Source organism: Anolis carolinensis, chromosome 6 (genome assembly GCF_035594765.1).
Source record: "Anolis carolinensis isolate JA03-04 chromosome 6, rAnoCar3.1.pri, whole genome shotgun sequence".
NCBI classification, from domain to species: domain Eukaryota; kingdom Metazoa; phylum Chordata; class Lepidosauria; order Squamata; family Dactyloidae; genus Anolis; species Anolis carolinensis.
The window spans coordinates 22063963-22071039 of record NC_085846.1 but is presented as its reverse complement, the minus strand read 5'-3'; positions in this window follow the sequence as shown (position 1 = coordinate 22071039).

The following is a 7077-nucleotide window of genomic DNA, read 5'->3' as shown; positions in this document are numbered from 1 at the left end:
TTGTGGACCGGCCCCCTGCTTAAAAAGTTTGAGGACCCCTGGTTTAAGGAATATAGGCACATAAAGGCAGTTGGGTTATACTTTGGGTAGATTAACCTATATCAGGCATGGGCAAATTTTGGCCCTCCAGGTATTTGGGATTTTAACTTCCACCATTCCTAACAGCTAGTAGGCTGTTAGGAATGGTGGGAGTTGAAGTCCCAAATACCTGGAAGGCCAAAGTTTGCCCATGCCTGACCTATATTCTCCCTGACAAACTATTTCTTGTCCTATTGGAGCCTCTCATATCCAATTGAAGCCAGCGTGCCCTAAATTCTGGGTTTAGGTTTGCCAGGATATCCTGCTTCCTTTTTGGACCCTCTTTTTGGCATGTTTCGACTTCTGAGGCTGTGTTTAGAAGAGAAGATATACTTCCTAACTATTCCACACAACCTTTTAACACAGCGATTAGTATATTTTAGAAATAAAACGTATGGATATAGGAAAATGTGGTTACAATGAGTAATCTGTTCTGGCTCCAGGATTTCATCTTTTTGGTTCCAAAAGGCTGTTTGTTCAGCAATCAAGATGTCTGGTTATATTTGGTATCCGACTATTTGGGGCACTGGAGAATCCATCAAGACATGGCCTCAATTCTCTTTCCTTCCCGTCTACCGTCCCGCCAGCACTTCAATCCATTGTCAATTTCCCTTCTGCATTCTGGTCCCGATTTAGAGTGTTAGTAGGGTAGCAAAACTCAGGAGATTCTTTGCATTGCCAAGATGCAGCCCCAGGAAATACGAAATAGGACATTAATCCTCTTTTTGTAATAGTCCATGCTACAGTCTGTCAGCACTTATAACTATATTTCCTGGGCATTGTCACTATGGGCTTTTTGGGATTTTTTTTCTAGGATATTCTCTATCCAGAAATGAACATTTTAATGGCTTCAACAACTTCAGAAGACTTTAAAATTGGATTGGAAAATTCATTGGGAGTTAGACTATTAATAACTACTAATAATAGTGGCTAGTTATTATTTATGGGGCAGGATATCTCTGTGTATTGATAGCTGCTGGAGAAACAACAGCTTGAGAGGGATATGCCCACTGTGCTTTAATTGTGAATTTCCCTTTGAAGCAACTGGTTTAACTCTTTGCTGAGTTAAATAGAGCTTCAGTTTGATGCAGTAGAGTTTTTGTACATTAATGGTTATATTTTGATGATACTATGGTAACACTGCTTGGAGCCCCCGGTGGTGCAGCGGATTAAAATGCTGAGCTGCTAAACTTGCTGGCCAAAAAGTTGGAGGTGGGCGAGCTCCCACTGTTAGCCCCAGCCCCAGCTTCTGCCAACCTAGCAGTTCGAAAACATGCAAATATGAATAGATCAATAGGTACCGCTCTGGTGGGACGGTAATGGCGCTCCATGCAGTCATGTCAGCCACATGACCTTGGAGGTGTCTACAGACAATGCTGGCTCTTCGGCTTAGAAGTGGAGATGAGCACCAGCCCCCAGAGTCGGACACGACTAGGCTTAATGTCAGGGGAAAACCTTTACCTTTTTCTTTAACACTGCTTATAAGGACAATACTAGTAATATAGGTAGATTATTACAAGGCTTATTTCTTCTTACTATCTGCTAGTTCATCTCTGAGATGGAGCATTTTAGCCAAGGGAGGAGTAGAATAGTCTGGGGTGTCAAACTTATTTGCATCAAGGGCCACAGAAGCCTTGTGAATGCTTTCAAAGGGGCGTTGAATCCATGGATACAGAAAGCTAACTATAATTATCTTTACATAATGGTCAGTGCTTTTTAGTTTTTACCCACTTTGGTTCCTCAGATGTTATTGAATGGCAACTTCCATCACTTTTGATTATGCGCCATGTGGACTGGGAATAATTGGAATTGCAACCCCTCCATTATAGCCATAGCAGTTTTGAGATTAACGGGATCTAGAAGTGTGTTGTCAATTGGCATCAAGTGAACATTGACTTATGATGACCCCCGTGAATGAAGAACCTCAAGAAATTAAAGTGGTTGTTGTACATTAATAGACAACTTGAAGGCATACATTGTCTTTTCTGATGAGTCACAATGTCTCATATATGTCCAAAGGATGGCAGCCTCAGTTTAGTAACCTTCCAGGGAAAGTTTTTCAGATTTTGTGTTTGTGTGTGTTTGACAGCCCAAGGAATTTAAAGACCTGTCCTCCACATTCCAGATGAATTGATTTTTTTTTATTACTCATGATCAAACCAGTCCATACTCCAGGAAATAATGCTCAACTGCTCACTGGATGGAAGGATATTAGAGACAAAGATGAAGTACTTTGACCACATCATGAGAAGACAGGAAAGCTTGGAGAAGATAATGATGCTGGGGAAAATGGAAGGAAAAAGGAAGAGGGGCCGACCAAGGGCAAGATGGATGGATGGTATCCTATCCCTGAAGTGACTGGCTTGACCTTTTTTTGGAGCTGGGGCTGGTGATGGCCAACAGAAAGCTCTGGTGTGGGCTGGTCCATGAGGTCACAAAGAGACAGAAGCAACTGAACGAATAAACAACAAAAATTTGTCCGTTCCTTCATAAGAAACACAGTAGATCACTATGACAAATTTGTCTGAGTTGGTCCGCTAATATATTTGCAGAATCAGCAATCTGAGAGTACATCCTTGTGGCGATGATGATGGAACTTCTTGCCAGTTAGTAAATATTCAAAAGTGTAAAAATTGGGCTCAAACCATGGGATAACTCTGACATCTAGTGGCCAAAAGGATGAGATTTGATCCTAGTTGGCTGAAAATGACAAGGGTCTGATGATGCATGACAGCTCCAAGAAAAATGCAGGGAACAAAACCAACCTCTGTACATGGCATTCATTGACCTTGCAAAGGCATTCGACACAGTGAATCGCAGCGCTCTCTGGACCATCCTCCAAAAAATTGGGTGCCCTGACAAATTTGTGAACATCCTGCTGCTCCTCCATGATGACATGATGGCAACAGTCTTGGACAGCAATGGCTCCCAAAGTGACCCATTTAAGGTGGAATCAGGTGTCATGCAGGGATGTGTTATTGCCCCCACCTTATTTTCCATCTTCATCGCTATGATACTTCACTTTGTTGATGGGAAGCTTCCCACCGGTGTGGAAATTATCTATCAGACAGCTATTTAACCTCAGCAGACTGAGAGCCAAAACCAAGGTTACCACAACATCTGTTATAGAACTCCAATATACCGATGACAACGTAGTCTGTGCGCACTCAGAAGAAGACCTACAAGCCACTCTAAGCAGCTTTGCAGAAGCATACGAGAAGCTCAGCCTCTCACTGAACATCGAGAAAACCAAAGTGCTCTTCCAACAGGCACCAGCTAATCCCTCTGCAATGCCAGGAATACAGCTTAATGGTGTAGAAAATGTTGACCATTTCCACTACCTTGGCAGCCACCTCTCCACAAAAGTCAACATTGACACCTAAATACAACACCGCCTGAGCTCTGCGAGTGCAGCATTTTTCCGTATGAAGCAGAGAGTGTTTGATGACCGGGACATCCGTAGAGAGACCAATGTGCTTGTTTATAAAGCCATTGTCCTCTCAACACTGCTCTACGCCTGCGAAACGTGGACGGTCTACAGACATCACACCCAACTCCTGGAGCGTTTCCATCAGCGTTGCCTCAGAAAAATCCTGCAAATCTCTTGGGAAGACAGGCGGACAAATGTCAGCTGGCTTGAGGAAGCAAAGACCACCAGCATTGAAGCGATGCTCCTACGCCATCAACTTCGCTGAACTGGCCATGTTGTCCAAATGCCCAATCACCGTCTCCCAAAGCAGTTGCTCTACTCCAAACTCAAGAACAGGAAATGGAATGTTGGTGGGCAGGAAAAGAGATTTAAAGATGGGCTTAAAGCCAACCTTAAAAACTGTGGGATAGACACTGGGAAGCCCTGGCCCTTGAGCGCTCTAATTGGAGGTCATCTGTGACCAGCAGTGCTGCGGAGTTCGTGCGAAGAGGCATGAATGGAGGGCTTAAGGGAGAAACGTGCCAAGAAGAAGGCCCGTCAAGCCAACCCTAACCGAGACCGCCTTCCACCTGGAAACCAATGTCCTCACTGAGGGAGAACATGCAGATCAAGAATAGTAGGTCTCTTCAGCCATCTACGGATCCATCCCTAAGATAGCAAAGACAGAGGACCATCATCCTTGAACTACGAGGGATCACCTAAGATGCATTTGAGAAAATCAAGGTCTTACAAAATAGAGGTATATTTAGAAATGTTCAAGATAGGATATAGACTCACCTTAATCCAATACTACTGTAATGGGTCACAGTCGACATCCAATATCTGTTAAACTGTAAATCCCATTTATCTGAACCAGTGTAGTTAGCTGAAAAATCTTTAAAATTGCACTATAACAACATACAGAGGGTGGCGATTACCTATCTCTGTCAACAACATTTGTTTATTTCTTTGCAGTTTATATTTCCATTTATGTACACACATTTTCAATAAGGAAATGATAATTTTGGGAGGATTCTTTGATTGAAAGGACAACAACTTTCATCAGCACACACCTGTATAGGTAAAGCTATGGGGTGATGGGAATTGCAGTCCTAAAACAGTTGGGGGTGGAGGGTGCTGGCCCTGACAATGTAGTGAGACCTCTCTGGTAGTTTTTAAGGAGCTATCCATGGTGCTGAATAAATTTGGGGTATAAGGTTCACAACCTTGGATACTGTACATAAAGTACAGAGTAGAACCTGATGCAACTTCATTGTCCCACTTGACATGAAAGCCACCAGCTATCAACTTTGCTTACTATGGTCTGATGCATCACTAAATACAGCAGAGTCTCGCTTACCCAACCTAAACGGGCCGGCAGAATGTTGGATAGGCGATTATGTTGGATAATAAGGTGGGATTAAGGGAAAGCCTATTAAACATCAAATTAGGTTATGATTTTACAAATTAAGCACCAAAACATCATGTTATACAACAAATTTGACAGAAAAAGTAGTTCAATACCCAGTAATGCTATGTAGTAATTACGGTATTTACGAATTTAGCACCAAAATATCACGATGTATTGAAAACATTGACTACAAAAATGTGTTGGATAATCCAGAACGTTGGATAAGCGAGTGTTGGATAAGTGAGACTCTACTGTAATATTATCTCTTGGCTACTGTTCTTGATGGAGGCCACAAGGGGGTGGTAGTGAGAGAAGGATAGTCTATTTTACAGGGGCCGGGGAGCAGAAGCAGGATAGAGCTATGTGCTAAATGTCCTTGATCTCCCAAGCTAGTCTAGTAACCTCATGTGAGATGAAGAATGTTCTTAACCAAGGCTGAAGAAATATTTAATTGCTAGCCCTGGCTTTTATACATAGAATGGAATAAGATAGATTTCATCAGGCAACGAAGTGCCTTGGGGCAGTCTTATATGACACACATATGTTAGTGTATGCATGGCATACACATGTTCAATGTTAGGAACTAGCTAATTAAAATAAATTAAGCTAGAAATCTCTGATGGGGCTAACTCTGTTTCCTTTTTTATGGACTTAAGTTAGACCTTCAGAATGAACTGAATTCTAGAACGTACTTAATTATGTTATTAAAAGAGATGCCATGGTGAAGATCCAATAAACTTAATATTTTCCAGTTGATTCTTTAATAAATGCTACTGACTTTATTTTAACATGATATTTGGATTAATTTTAATACAAATAAATGAAATACATAAATAGTCTTGAAGAGGATATGGTCTTTTTTGGACCTAGATAATCCTTCTGAATACCACATATAAGCTACTCATCTGGTTCACTAAACAGAATTTCGAAACTACTAGCATTGAGACTTTTAGTGTGATTAATTGGAATCAGTAAGCAAAAGAAAGGAAAAGGCAAAGGACATCTGATTATAAGAGAGGAAAAGGAAGCAAGTTGAAGAGTTTTGTGGTATGAATGAGATATGAGATTAAAAAAAATAATGCAGCTAAACGAAAGAGGGAGGTTAAGAGCAGTGTAAGAGAAAAAGTCAGGAGAAGCAAGATGTAGTAGAATAACTTAGCAGTTTGAAAGTATGTAATGAGAGTAGATCAATAGGTACCGCCTCGGTAGGAAATTAAAAAACTGCCCTGTGCAGATATGCAAAACATGCCAGCAACAGATTGGAGATATCTACGGATAACAGGCTCCTAGGATGGAACAAGAGCACCTCCCCATGGCCAGAAGTTGAGCATCGCCTCCAGATGCCGGAGATTGTGTATTGTATGTTGTTATGTAAAAGGCATTGAATGTTTGCCTTATATGTGTTCTGCAATCCGCTCTGAGTCCCTCCGGGGAGATAGAGCGGAATATAAATAAAGTTTATCATCATCATCATCATCATCATCATCATCATCATCATCATCATCGTCATCAAATGAAAATTGTGCTTTCAAAAATTCATCCAGCTATTTCTTCTTTCCCAAACCCTAGAGAATAGAACTAAGTAAAATTACCAATGTCATTTTTAGTAGCATTGATAAAAGGTTTTGTGCAGAGTTTTAAATTTAAAAATGTCAATAACAACAACTTTATAGCCTGCCCTATTTCCCAATGGGGACTCAGAGTGGTTTCCAACAAAGGATGGCAAACATTCCATGCCATAAAACAATACAAAATGAAAAAATAGCCCCATGACTAAAACAGCTATAACAAGTAATATAACAACTACTCACAAAGTTTAAATAATTAAATAAAACATATAAATCTATTAAACCTACAATAGACATTGACAAAATTACGATCTGCCAACTGCAAAAGGCCACCCTACTGGGATCTGCACACATCATCCGAAAATACATCACACAGTCCTAGATACTTGGGAAGTGTTCTACTTGTGATTTTGTGATATGAAATCCAGCATATCTATCTTGTTTGCTGTGTCATAATAAAATAATAAAATAATAAGTGTACACAGTATATGCTACTGTAGCTTGCTGTTTCTCCCACCAGGTGGCAAAGCTGCTCCATTCAATTTCTCATAAGAAAGATGACCATGTTAAAAATCTATTTCTCCTTCACCTGCTGCCTCAACTGCAGAGGG